This window comes from Miscanthus floridulus, chromosome 12 (assembly GCF_019320115.1).
Source record: "Miscanthus floridulus cultivar M001 chromosome 12, ASM1932011v1, whole genome shotgun sequence".
NCBI classification, from domain to species: Eukaryota; Viridiplantae; Streptophyta; class Magnoliopsida; order Poales; family Poaceae; genus Miscanthus; species Miscanthus floridulus.
In genome coordinates, this window is record NC_089591.1 from 63109665 (window position 1) to 63125176 (window position 15512).

The following is a 15512-nucleotide window of genomic DNA, read 5'->3' on the forward strand; positions in this document are numbered from 1 at the left end:
AGAAGGCCAGGTGAGACCCTCCACGGGTACATCCGGCGCTTCTCTCGATAGTGCAACGAGCTCTCCCAACGTTGTCGATGTCCGACGTGATAGGAGCTTTCCTGTCCAGGACGACCTGCGAGTCCTTGGTTCATAAGCTAGGACAGCAAAGGCCCACTGAACCACCAAGGAGCTGCTGGACATTGCCACCAGCCACACCTCAAGAGAAGAGGCGGTCGGAGCGATCCTTCGATCACCTCGAGGGCAAGTCAAGGAGGGACGAGGGTGACAGCGAAGGCACCTCTAATCGTTCCACCAAAAGAAAGAATAAGAAGCAATGGCACGAGGACTCGCTCAGTGGCTGCTGTAGACCGCAAGGGTGGTTGGAAGCTCACGGAGGGCGCTCTGAACCACTTTGAAAAAAATGCTCGAGGGGCCATGCCCAAACCATGCCTTTCCCATAAAGCATCCGCTCAAGGACTACAGCCTCATGCAGAAATTCTTGTCTGAAAGCTCCAACAAAGGGGAGCAGGGGAAGGAACCTACCCCCACTACTGACGATGCCGAGGAGAAGGACGACGACTTTCCAATGCTAGATGGCTGCCTCATGATCTTCAGAGGATCAATGACCTACGACTCCAAACGTCATCAGAAGGTCACACGCCACCAAATCTACACTATCCAACCAGCCACACCTCCTTTTCTCTGGTGGTCAGAGTCTGCCATAACCTTCGATCGGACCGACCATCCGGATGTCGTCCCGCACCCGAGAAGATATCCGCTTGTGGTCGACTCGATCATCGGTCCAAAGCATCTCACCAAAATATTGATGGACGGAGGCAGTGGTCTCAACATCATGTACGCAAAAGACGCTCGACGTGATGGGCGTCGACCGAAACGCACCTCCGCCCAATCCGAGCGCCTTTCCACGACGTCGTTCCCAGGAAGCAGGCCATGCCACTCAGGCAGATCGATCTGCCCGTTACCTTTGGGGACCAGTTCAATTACAGGACTAAGACCCTCACCTTCGAGGTGGTTGGGTTCCCTAGAACCTTCCACATGATCCTAGGACGACCATGCTTCCTGAAGTTCATGGCCATCCCCAACTACACATACCTCAAGCTCAAGATGTCGGCCCCCCATGGGGTCATCACCGTCGGCACCTCCTTCCAGCGGGCCTACGAGTGCGAGGTCGAGTGCTGCGGCCACGCCACAACAATCGTCGCCTCCTGGGGAACTCGCCGCCCTCAAGGAGGAGGTCGCCGAAGAAGCGCTCGACATGAAGAAGTCGACTAGGTCAGTTCGAATTAACAGAGGGCTCCAAGGAGGTCCTCATAGATCCCAGTAGCTTTGAGGGTAAAATAGTACGCATTGGTACCACGCTCTCCTCCGAATAGGAAAGCGTGCTCGTCGACTTCCTCTACGACAACAAAGACATCTTTGTGTGGAAACCCTCGGATATGCCAGGCATTCCGAGGGAGGTCGCCGAGCATATCTTGAAAATCCATCTAGGCTCCAAGCCGGTGAAGCAAAGTCTACGTCGCTTCGATGAGGAAAAGCATAGGGCCATCGGCAAAGAGATAGCAAAACTGTCGGCCACCAGATTCATTAGGGAAGTACACCACCTAGAGTGGTTAGCTAATCCTATTTTTGTATGAAAGAAGAGTGGGAAATGGAGGATGTGTGTTGACTATATGAGCCTCAACAAAGCATGCCCAAAGGATCTGTTTTGTTTACCACGCATAGACCAAATAGTCGACTCTACCTCGGGGTGTGAAACCCTCTGCTTCCTTGATGCATACTCCGGCTACCATCAAATCGCGATGAAAGAGTCCGACCAGCTCATGACATCTTTCATCACCCCCTTCGGATCGTACTGCTATGTCTCAATGCCATTCGGTCTGAAGAGCGCTAGGGCTACGTACCAGTGCTGTATGCTTAGATGCTTCAGGGACCTCATCGGGCGGACCATTGAGGACTACATCGATGACCTCATAGTTAAGTCCAAACGGGCTGATCACCTCGTCGCTGATCTTGAGCAAACCTTTGTGAAACTCTGAGCAAATGGCATCAAACTCAACCCCAAAAAATATGTTTTTGGGGTCCTAAGGGGCATGCTGCTGGGCTTCATCGTCTTCGAACGTGGCATCGAAGCTAACCTGAAGAAGATTTCGGCCATCACAAGGATGGGCCTAATTCAGAACATAAAGGGTGTTCAGCAAATCATAGGGTGCCTCGCTGCCCTCAGTCGATTCATCTCACGCCTCGGCGAATGAGGTCTCCCCTTTATCGACTCCTGAAGAAAGCCAACAACTTTGAGTGGACGTCAGAGGCCTAGGAGGCACTTGACATGGTCAAACTGCTTCTAATAAGGCCTTCGATCCTAGTTCCTCCAAGTAACGGAGAACCCCTCCTGCTATACATAGCGGCCACCACGCAAGTAGTCAGCGCCGCCCTGGTAGTGGAGCGGGAGGAAGAGGGGCACGCACTTAAGGTGTAGCGCTCTATGTACTTCATCAGCAAGGTACTATTTGACTCTAAGACCTGCTACTCCTAGATCTAGAAGCTCCTATATGCCATCCTCATCACCAAGAGGAAGCTACGTCACTACTTTGAGTCACACCCCGTGACGGTCGTGATGTCATTCCCCCTCGGCGAGGTCGTCCAGAGCCAGGACGCCACGGGAAGAACCACGAAGTGGGCACTCGAGCTGATGGACCAAGGCATCACATATGCCTCCTGAACGACGATCAAGTCCCAGGTGTTGGTTGATTTCATCGTGGAATGGACCGAGGTCCAGACACCATCAGCGGTCGTCGATCAAGAGTACTAGACGATGTACTTCGATGGGTCGCTAATGAAGAAGGGCATCGATGCAGGGCTAGTCTTTGTATCACCCCTCGGGGTCCACATGAGGTACATGGTTCATCTCCATTTCCCCTCATCAAATAATGTGGCCGAGTATGAAGCGCTCATCAATAGCCTACGAATCACCATCGAGTTGGGCATCCTACGCCTCGACATCCTGGGGTGACTCCTAGCTGATCGTTAACCAAGTCATGAAGGAGTCGAGCTGCCACGATGCCAAGATGGTTGTGTACTACTAAGAGGTCCGATGGCTGAAGGACAAATTCGACTGGCCTCAAACTCAATCACATCCCAAGGCGCCTCAATGAGGTGGCCGACGCACTTGCAAAGGTAGCGTCCGGTCGAGAACCGGTGCCAACGGGCGTCTTTGCCAGCGACCAACACAAACCCTCAGGTGCGCTATGAAGGGTTAGAGCACGCTGACGATGGCCCATCTAATCTAGTCTCAGGGGATTGACCAACCGTTGGCTCCACTCGGCCCCGATGTCATGGAGTTTGAAGAGGATTCAGTGATAGAGCCCGACCCCCTGGATGACTGGAGAACACTCTACCTTGACTACCTCCTCCAGTGACACGCTGTCGATGGACAAGACGGAGGCTCAATGGCTTGCATGTCATGCCAAGTCCTTCGTTCTTGTAGAAGGCGAACTCTACAAACAGAGCCATACTAGGATCTTGCAGCTCTGTATCTCCATCGAATAGGGGAAGCTTCTGCTGGGTGACATCCACGGTGGGGTCTGCGGTCACCACGCTGCACCTAGAACCTTGGTTGGGAACGCATTTCGATAGGGCTTCTACTGGCCCACTATAGTAGTCGACGCTGAGCAAATCGTACGCACCTGCGAAGGGTGCTAGTACAATGCTCGACAAACTCACCTCCTGGCCTAGGCACTCTAGATGATCCCTATCATGTGGCCCTTCATAGTCTGGGGGCTCAATCTAGTTGGGCCTCTCAAAAAGGCATTCGGGGGCTACACCCATCTGCTTGTCACCATAGACAAGTTCACAAAATGGATCAAAGCTCAGCCAATCTCCGCAATCAAGTCCAAGCAGGCTGTGCTATTTTTCCTCGACATCATCCATTGCTTTGGAGTATAGAACTCCATCATCACAGACAATGGCACACAATTCACTGGCAAGAAATTCATTCAATTCTATGATGAACAACACATCCGGGTTGATTAGGCTGCCGTCGCGCACCCCCGAATGAACTGGGCAAGGTTGAGCGATGCAAATGGCATGCTCCTATAGGGCCTTAAGCCTAGGATCTTCAACCGGTTGAACAAGTTCAGCGCACGCTTGGGTTGTTGAGCTCCCTGTGGTGCTATGGAGCCTGAGGACAACTCCCTAGTCGGGCCACCGGCTACATGCCTTTCTTCATGGTCTATGGTTCTGAGGCTCTCCTCCCAACCAACCTCGACTATTGAGCACCAAGGACCAGAGCATATGACTGGACAGGGAGCTGAGGCATCCCACCAAGATGCCATGGACCAGCTAGACAAAGCTCATGACATCGCCTCTCCTCCAGTTCAGCCAAGTACCAGCAGGCGCTACGTCGGTACCACAACCGACGGGTGCGGGACCGAGCCTTCAACGTCGGGGACCTAGTTCTCTGCCTCATGCAGAGCAATAAGGACCGTCACAAGCTCTCCTCGCCCTAGGAAGGGCCATACATCGTCATAGAAGTACTCTGGCCAGGCATCTACAAGTTGAAAACCATCGACTGGCGAGGTCTTCACCAATGCCTGGAACATTGAGCAGCTACTGTTGTTTTTACCCTTAAATAAACGAATACCTTTTTTTATCAGTTCTTGTCTTCAAACAATCCCCTGATATTTAGTGACATCCGACCCCTACAAAGCGCTAGGGGTCGGACCTCACTCAGGGGCTGATATAAGTACGTTTATCTTTGCAAACATTCTCTGTGTTTTCCCCCTTTTCTCATGGTAAGTCCTAAAGGCTAGAATTTCAGGAACAAAATATGAGTATAACTGGTAGGACTATGGGAAATCCATGCCTCGGTGGCTACGAACCTCCTTGCTCACCAGTGTGATCAGAGTTGGCACTCCCGCACTTCGAGTTTTTTGTGACCTTAACTATGAGAAGGGTCAGAAGGCACCAAAATCTCTTTTACAAAAAGTGGGAGAAAAGCCGAAAAGCTGTTTGCCGTAGCGAAAGTTGAAAACTTATTCATTTTTTCACACAAAATTCATTGCTTACAAAGTGATTTCATCACGAAAAGGTCTAATGTATTCATAAATACAAAAGACTGTTCACTCGGGGGCTCCCCCACAAACTTATTCGATTACAGTCTCTGATCACCTCTACTACGAGTACTACTATGGTCGCCGCGCCACTGCTCCCCATCGGCGATGTCCTATCACTCCATGGGATCCTCGAGGGTGCCCATCATCTGCAATGTCAAGCACCATGTCGGTGACTGTGGTGCCTCCACCAAGGCATCCAGGGACTGCACCATCAGTCATTAGCCACTGACCCTAACAACGGCACCTTCGCTGGGGCGTCCAAGGACTACGTCATCGTCATCAGCCATAACCCTAACAACGGCATCTCTGCTGAGGCATCTAGGGACTGTGCCATCATGATCAGCCACAACCCTGACAATGGCATCTACGTGGGGGGTGTTTCCCACCAAAGAAATGCCACCACGAACGACGGCAAAACCGACGACACTCAGCACTCTCTGGTCCACCTCCTCCTTCGGTGGAGGTGGCCCCTTCTTGGCAAAGGTGGCCAACACCATCTCATCTACATTGGATAACCTCTAGCTCGACATCATGCTTTGGATTCATGACCAGATCTGTGAGTTGTTCTCTCCCTAGCATTACCCTCTCTCACTTAGGAACCACCGCGACGCACGAACACATTCGGTGGAAAGGAAGAAGAAGAGGTAGCAGCTCATAAGCAGGCGAAGGAATGGGATGAGAACTCCCTCCCCCTCCCTATTTAAGGAAGGGGCGCAACAGTTGAGGAAAGGCGAAAGGTTGGGACGAAAACTCTCCTTCTTCCCCTATTCAATGCAAATGGGAAATCAATGTTGACGGGAATCCGAGGGGACGCGCCTAGACCGATGGGATGCGCTCTGATCAATGAGACATTGCCTGGTCAAAATAGGACATTGCTTGGGCATGGCCCACCACTACCACGTGCTGGGCATGAGAATCAGGGCGCACTCACATGCAGGCGACTCTCCGCTTCCCTAGGCAAGACCATGGAACGACCCAACGACGGAACCCTCGTCTAGGGGGGGCCCAACGGGCCTCCTAGGTCAATCGGATGACCTAGGCAAAACAACAAACGAACGACCACTGAAAGATAAGCACCTCTGTTACCTACTTCGCATGTTAATTTCATTACCGAGCGTCCAACCCCAGCAATGGTAGGGGCATGGACATTGCTCGAGGCTACCGAGGGTGTCTACCTGTGTAGACATCCTCATCTCCTGACCCCTCCTTACGTTTAAAAAACCAGAGACGCGGGGTGCGGGTGTAGAACTTTGAGTAGAACTGGACGAACCGCTAGACCCTACGCCCCGACGGCTACGGTGTTTTTGTTCACCAGCATAATCGAATTCATAGTTCCCCGTACTCTGAGCTCCTGTATCCACCTTCTTGAGAGGGGTTCAGAGGGGTCCGCTTGTAGAAACTCCTTCAAGGAGAAGCTGTCAGGTCGCTTAAAGTCAATCGAACGGCTTGAATTGCCATCAAGAGATGAAGACGGAAAATCGTGATGCTCGTGCAAGTCACGCCGGCCCCATCGCAAATGCCGGACTCAAAACCCACATGGACATGTCCGGTAATAGCTTCTTGTCGCTCGTACCACTGAGGTAACATTACCGACCCCTGCTTTCATTTCAATTAAATCGCACATTAATCCCATTATCCAAACATTGCATATGCGATCTTCGCATCTCAACACTCCGTGTCGCGCCACGAAGTGGTGCCCCGCCTCATTCAATATGAGCGGCAACTGACCAAGGTTCAAAGGCTAGCCCGCAAAGGGCTCGAGGCTGCCTTGTGTCAAATAGAGCCAGGGGAGAAAAATCATGATGAGCCCTAGCGGCCTTGCCTGACCCCGCTCAAAAGCGGACAGGGACATCTCGACCTTTCTCGTTCGATTCTAACCCTGAGCCAAACCCACAGAATCTCCATCGAGGAGAGGCTAATGGGCCCCCTGAGCCTACCAAATGGCTTGGGCATCTACCAGGAGGCAGGTTAAGAAGTAGTGGAATGCCACATGAGGGCTCTGCCGACCTCGTCAGCGAATGATGGACCCAGATTCCACATGAACATATCCATTAGCGAGCTCATTGAGCGCGACACTCGAGCTGTCGAGGCAAGTGTCGTCAACTTAGCCCCTCTAGTTGTAGAAACCGAGGATGGGGTGATGCGCGAAACACGGCCGACCCCTATCAGACCCTATTGGGCTCGGGGGCTCAAGCTGCTTGGTCCAAGATCGAGAGACCGAGGTTCGAAGGTTGACCCACGAAGGATCTGAGGTCGCCTCGCGTCAAACAAGAGCTAGGGGAAAAACATAGATGAGCCTCAACGGCCTTTGCCCAACCCACATTGAGGCGGATAGGGTCATCTCAACCTTCTAGTTCAATCTAGCCTCTAGCCGAGCCCATAGAATCCCCATTGAGGGGGAATCTGTTGGAAGGTGGGTCAAGGAGCAATAGAATGCCACTCGGGGGCTTTGTCGACCCTGTCACAAAGCAACAAGATCGAATTCCGTTCGAACATCCCCGTTAGCGAGCTCATAAAGCGCGTCACTCGAGCCATCGAGGGAAGCGACATCGCCTTAACCCCTCCAGTTGCAGAAACCATGGGCGGGGCAACAATCACAAAACAAGCTGACCCTTGACTGAACCCCCTCCACTCATGGGGGCTCAGAGAAGGTCAGGCCAGCAATGAGACCAAATGCACGGTCACGTAGCGATCGCCAAAATCCTAAGTAAGGGGTACATGCGAATGCAAGAGTGAGTTCGCTACCCTTGCTCCGATCTCTAGTAACATCCAGCCCTAGCGACCGCATGGGTTCAGATCTCACTCGAGGGCCGATAAAGGTATGAATACCTCCTTTCTTTTTTTGAAACAGTCATTACATCAGACCTTTTCCTCGCGTCGAGACTGGCAGCAAGGTTCGGGGGAACAGATAGGTAAGACTGTAAAAAGCCCATGCCTAGACAGCTATGGTAATTTTGCTCACCAGCACAATCAAAATTTCCCCCTAAACACCTCGGACCCTACAGTCTTAATGAACAGAAAGATCGGATCGCATAAACCTTTTTTCAAATGCAAAAGGGGAAAAAGTAAGCTCAAACAAACGAAACAAAATTGCAAAACAAAATCTTGAATCTGTTTTTAGACACGAAAATACTGACACTTGTCCACATATTACAGATAAATGTTTATCAAACTTATTCAACTAACTACTTCCTTGAAGGAAGAACCATGTCTTTCAGCCTGTTCACTAGGTTCCGTGCAATGGGAGTCATCACCTTCTCAATCTCATCTAGCTCAGAGTCTTCATAGCTAGGCATGAAGCCAAGGCTCATTACCTCCAAGTTGATCTCCCGATCATAATGAGAGCAGGCAACAGTGAAGGCTTGGGTGATCCCGATGTGAAAGGCGTCCTCCTCAAGCTAGCCCACCGGTGCCATGATACCCGCGGCATGAGCTGCAAGTGAGCTGGTTTCCTCTAGCTGCGCCACCCCCAAGTCATCAAAGACCACCCCAATAGCGGCGTGCAGAAGATCGTGCTCATCACTCTCAGCTTGAAGAATCCCCCACACTTCGGCGAGCTCCTTGCCTAGCCCGGCGGAGATGCTCTCGGCCTCCAACCTTTAGGTCACCATGACTCCAAGATCCACCCGGAGGGAGTTGACCACCTGATACGCCTCATCGCGCTCTTGGACGGCCCGGTCATGCTCCTCATGGACTATGCCATGCTCCGAGCGGAGCCTTTCTGTAGTCTAGAGCAGCTCGTCTCGCTCCCTGTGTAGTCGGGCAATCGCCTTGGCATTCTGATCCGCCCTTCGCTGTAGCGCCGCGGACCTATCCTCGGCTTTTAGCTTGAGATCCTGCTCTGCCTCTAGCTCTGCCAGGAGCTCGATGGCCTGCTAGCTAGCCTTGGCATCCTTCTGGAGCAGCTCGTCCCGCTCCTTTCAGACCCTGGTGGCCGCCTCTTCATCCTGCTTCACCCTCACCGACGAGAATGTTTTGGGGACGAACCCCTAGATCCCTGCTCCAACTCGATTGGACGGGACAATTTTGAGCTTGTCCCCTGCTCCCGGGTAGGGGAGCTCATCTCCCTTATCTCCAAGGGCACGGCAGCAGAGCCACCGCTCTCTGTCGGTACCTTGGGCGTGGCGGCAGGTCTGCCTGTGCACATCGGCTCATGGGGCTCGGCAGCGGAGCCACCCCCCCTCCATCTGTGCCTTGGGGGTGGCAGCAGATCTACCTCCCCCCATCCACCGATCCTCCACCTGCACCCTAGGTGAAGCGGCGGATCCTCTGGCTCCCACCGGCCCCAAGGATGGGCTGATGGTTTGGCCCACCTCCGCTTGCCTCACGGACTCACTTTCCCCATGTGGAACGGGAAGGGTCCCTGTGTGGACAATTGGGTGCCTATCAGCGAATCCTCGCCCACTAGGACATCCTAATCCACATCGGCAACTACCTCGTCGTTGTTGTCATCATCATCATTGTCGTCACTGCCTGTCTCCTCCCCTTGATCTCTGAGCCTGCCATGACACACCACCGTGTCATGTCGCAGGATACGCGTCCACGATCCCTATCCTTTCCCACCAAAATCGTGCCGGACGGTTCACCTTCCCAAGTGGACTAGACTCTTTTCCCACAGAGGGGATACGGGTCAAAAAGCTTCTTCTCTAGCCTGCATGGGCCCAGGGGTCCAAGAGCCAGCCCAACAGTCTCAACGGCCGTCCCAACGAGGGATGGGCCTACGAGCGACCAGAACTCAGGTACATGAGCATTAGTGGGGCCTCAATCCATAGTCGAGCCCCAGCTAGGCTGACCCTAGATGAAATCCCTACAAATGGGATACCAGGGTTCCCTTAAAGCTATCCAGTTGATAAAAACCAAATCTCACAGCCCTACCCACGGAGGGCCCGAAATTACCCCCTGAGCGATTCTACCCGAATCACTCGAGGGCTCGAAGGCTACACCCTCTAGTGAATCAAAATACCCCCCAGGCGATTATGCCTGAATCACTCGAGGGCTCAGGGGCTACACCCATTGGGTGTGCTCACGCGCACCCTCTAGCAAGACGAAACACCCCTGAATGATTCTACCTGAATCACCCAGGGGCCCGGGGGCTACTGTCGGGGACTTAATACCAGGGTACCCAATGAGGTCGAACTAATAACCATCAAACGTTAACACTTTCGGTCAGACAAGAACGCTACTGCACTTCTTGCCCGAATGACAGAAGATTGGTTCTGCCTCGCCCGACCACCAAGGGCTAGACTCCACCTCGCCCAACGTCCAAAGGGCGGGCTCCGCCTCACCCGACGTCCGAGGGTGGGCTCTGCCTCGCCCAATGGCTAAGGGCTAGACTCTACCTCGCTCGACCCCCAAGGGCTAGACTCTGCCTCGCCCAACCCCCGAGGGCCAGACTCTGCCTCGCTCGACCCCTGAGGGCTAGGCTCCGCCTCGCCCGATGGCTAATGGCAGGCTCTGCCTCGCCCGACGTCTAAGGGCGGGCTTCACCTCACCTGACGGCTAAGGGCTAGACTCCGCCTTGCCTGACGCCTAAGGGCGGGCTCCGCCTCGCCCAATGACTGAGTGCTAGCTCTGCCTCGCCTGAAAACTACACCCTGATCCTTCATAAAGACGAGCACAGGGTACGACAGGACATTCAAGTCAACCGCAGTATCGAGGGGCATGCCCTATACGCTTGTGTCAAGGCACTACCAGGATACGATGGGACACACGCTTTAAGCCCTTTCCGACCTAACAGTGCTCGAACAGTGTTGTAGGCGCTGACTTTTGTCCCACAGTGTTGTGGGCACCGCCATCAGTCCTTGGACATGGATACTAACACAAGCTTGCCACAACCACTACGATCCAAGGCAAAATTCACATCACCTATAGTGACGGACGTAGGGTCACTTCCCCACCTACTCCCCGAAGGGTCACAGCTTGGCCCTCTGACATGCCGCACCATCCGCCGGTGAAGGATGGGACACACCCACTTGCTGACAAAAGCCAAGGCATGGCCCTATAAGGATCAGCGAACACGCCATCTCTGACATGGCTGCCATGTTAGCAGGGCAGGCACATGGGAAAAGGAAGACCTGGCTCTCCCGAAGGACCTTCTCTACCTTCGGTTTTTTCCTCTTTCTCCCATCTGTAACCCCTGGTCCCCCTTGGTCTATAAAAGGAAGGGTAGGGCACCCCACTAAAGGGACCGACTTTTGAGAGATCAGTTCAACACACAACACATCACTCATATAGCCAAGTAGCGACCGAGCTCTTGGTGCCCTTTTGACCATTCCATCATAGACTTAGGACCTATCCCTCTCTTGACCATTTGTACCCCCTACTATGAACCTTTTTTGGTACCAATAACATGAGCAACAGCAGACTAGACGTAGGGACATTCAGCCCGAACTAGTATAAACCTTGTATCCTTTAGTGCACCATCCGGGTCTAACGCGCAACAATTATAAATTTACTAGCCGGTGTTTATTCGAAACACCGATAGCTACAATGTTATATTTTCCAAGAATGTCTATCCAGCCTCCCTCTTGTTGACACAAAATGTGACGTACTGTGCCTCACACACAGCAAGCCGAAAAGCGTGGCTTCAATTGGGTTCCCGGGTGTTTCGTGATCCAGAAGCGTGCCAGTCAGTTTGACCTGAAAACTACCAAGGGATAAAACAATTAAATGTCAAACCGGAACATGTCGGGTAATACTGGACAGTTCCACATGTACGGCCCTGAAGCCACTTACAACGACATACGGCTATAGAGAGCTGTCTGCCAACAAATTCATAAACCATTCAGCTAATCGTAAGGTAAATGCACGTAAAAACCTAATTGCCGAATGCATGTGCATGGGAAGACACGTTTGAACAAGTGAAATTAATTATGAGTTAATGCATAACCAAGCTCGGCAATCCAACTGAATTGGGATCCATGAAGAAGGAACGTATAAATAAAAGCGATTAAACTAAACTAAAACCTGCATCTGCCGCACGATACCTAGTTTCGTTAAAGCTTAAACGTGATTAACATGCATGAACCCGCAACATGTGACAATCTAGATTAAGACAATTCGGCCACTATGAGCATGTTATCTATTTTTGCAAGGGTAATATAAGAATAGACAATGATCGTTGAAGCACGAGTAAAACCACAAGAGAAAGAAGTCCGAACAATATCAATCTAGATTGGGCAGAAGTGTGTTACAAATATATAAGAGGTTTAAAACATGCAACACTGGATAACTTAATGAATCTATTTAGATTTGCCATATCTAATATAGAGCCGATAACTATCTCGCCTTCACTAAGCATATGAGTAAACGCCTACCGCACGGTATCTACTCATAAACGAAGCATAAGCAAAGACTTCTTGATTATCAAGCAAAGATCCACCGCATGACCATTGAAAACAAACAAGACTGCTTGCACCATGTCTAAATCCACCGCATGATACTAAACATGATAACAAGGTTGTCGGAACTTATGGAGGTCGATGGATCGATGATTCCTCTCGAAGAACTCGACGACACGACAAGAGGACTCGAAAGTTGGCACGGGGCCGGTTGTATTGATTTGGTTGTGAACACTTCTTACAATGGTCGAGGGTCAACATTTATACCCTAGACAAAATGTGAGTCCTAAAGGACTACGATTTACAAAGGAACTTCTAAACAAACTTGGAAACTTACGATTCCTTACCCTAAACTTATAGATTCCTTTATTAATACAACTCTCATCTTTCCGATCGGTCTTGCCTGCCATCTTCTGTTTTCCCGAATGGAGTTACCGCCTTCCAGAATAACCGACCGCACAAGCATTTAGCCGACCGCTTGCGTTGTTTGCCGAACACCCTTCTTCCCGCATGTGGGTCTACCTGTCATCTTCCAGAATTGACCAAAATCCAGTGTTAACACATGCCCCCTCAATTTCGGGATAAAAGTTGTTTTATTCTGAAATTGACCACAAGCTCTTTCATCCTCCTAGGTCATCACCGTTCAAAACCGCAGCCGCTGCCCAAAAATTCAAGCTTTCAGCGCAACCTCGGACCTCCTTCCAATCTTCAATGGCGACCCAGGACGAAATTCCAGAGGTAAACTTCATTTATATTTGGCAACTTTCATCTCATCCTTCTGCTCCTCTTTTGATTTACTCCCCTCTGATTTCAATCATCTTCTAAAGGAGTACAAGAGCCAGATTTTGATCCCTTATGCTGCCAACCCTGACTCCTATTTCCTCGGCCCAATGGGAAATCCTGACCCTTCTGAAATCATTGAGAAGGAAACCCAAAGAATTCCTTTCAAGTCTGGGATTACCTCACCAAACCGATGGCCAAACACATTCAAGAATTGGCCATTTCCCCCAATCACCGGATGGCGTAACTGGTACAAGAGAATGTTGGAGAAGAGCAGCAGCCACTGGGAAAGTCAGGACATCAGTCATTGTCTGGAGTTATCTTTAGCAGAGACACCCAGGAAAGATTCCCTTCTGATAACAGCTTCTCACTTTTGGTCTGATGCCACCAATGCCTTTATCTTTGGTCATGGTATTATGACCATCACTCTAGCCGACGTATTCATGATGACTGGTTTGAATGTGTCATTGCTAGTATATCCTTATAAGTACAAGAGCAAGAGTAATCAAAGAGCCGTTAGTTCTGGATGTGGATGGATCAAACATATCCAGAACTATATGAATGCATCTGGCACCGTTTTTGACAAAGAGTTGAAAGCCTTCATGAATATGTGGCTATGCAGATTCATCTTCTGTGGAAAATCCAATGAACCAACCCTGAATCACATGGTAATGGCTGAAGACTTAGCTGCAGGCACCCAGATCCCATTAGGCAAATATCTTTTAGGGTCTGCTTATCATATGATGCATCAGATCACCCTTCAGATGCGCCACGGTGGAGAAATTTCTTGTGTAAATGGTCCCTGGTGGCTAATTCAAATGTGGCTCCAACTATATATGCATCAGATAACCCCTGTGAGCCTCTTCAACCTAAGTTTCCCCTCAGTTAACTATGCTGAAGGCAGCACAGCAAAGGTTAAGGCTTGTCAGACTTATGGGGAAGCAGCAGCATCTATAAGCATTGATATAGACATTGGTCATCTCTTCAAGCTATTTTTCAAAGGATTCGGCAATGTGCTCTGGTTTCCTTACAGAGAGAATGAAGATCTGACTTTGCCCTGCAAGTTTAGCTATGAAATTGGTTATTTAGGCCAAGAATCCACAGAGATTTTCAACTCCTTTATCAAACCTTGCACTTTGCCAGCCGAATTTCATCATGGGAGATTAGTACAATCCACCTATGAATTCTATTATCCAAACATGGTGGCCAGACAATTAGGATGCGGCCAACTGCCTCCAAAATTCCTCTTCTCAACAATCAAGGGAAGTACTAACAGAAGGAATGGAAGCCAAGAAGGTCTTTGAATTAGGATGGGAATTACCAATATACGAACCATCTCCATTTGGGCTAATAGATGCTGCTCACCCTCTCTTTGTCTCTTGGTGGCAAGAATGGCATGCTCATATCTTCAAAATATCAGTTCATTCTTTATGTAAAAACTTGCAACCCGATTTTGCTTCTGACAGTGAGGTAATTTCACTATACCCATCATTTCTTGTTCTTGAATCCATTTCTTATTTTAACATCTGGTCATGCACAGGATCTTGAGTTTACTCCCCCTGCCAAAGCAATTCAGTACTATCCGGCTGGCCCCAAACCTGCTCTGGGGTTTGATGCTCCAAACTTAAAGGAATTCATAAAAACTTCTGCAACTTTGGATTCAGCACCTCTAAAGGCACTCATGAGAACTCCTGCTACTTTAACTACTGCATCTTCCAGAGGAAAAAGCAAAAGGAAAACACCTGAAAGTTTCCTCTTACCCAAGAAACCAAGGACCAAGAAAGCCAGATCATCCCTTAAGGCATGAACCTTTTGTTTTCTTATCAGTTCAACCATCTTATTTAGCAGTAAGCCTGACTACCTCTACACTCACTTCTTCCATTGCAGCCACAAGTCAAAATTCCCATACTGGGTAATACCTCAGCGCCTGCAGAACCAACCCCTGAAGTTTCTACTGAAGATGAAGAAATCCATGATAGCGAAACTTCAGAGACCCATGAAGCTGAAGGTTCAAAGGCTCATAAACCTGATGAGACTATAGGTAACACTGTTCAACCAATTCTCCTCTCCTTTCTCTTTAACAACATCTATCTCTTATGCTCATTATCATTTACTTTACTGAGAATAGATGAGATCTTAGATGAACTGGCAAGGGAAACTTCTCCTGATCAATCTCTAGACCCATCTCTTTTGAACCTTCAATCAAGTCCTCCAGCAAGCCAGGGTATAACCCATCCTGATGACCAATCAGCCCAACAGGTAATGTCTTGTCTCATAC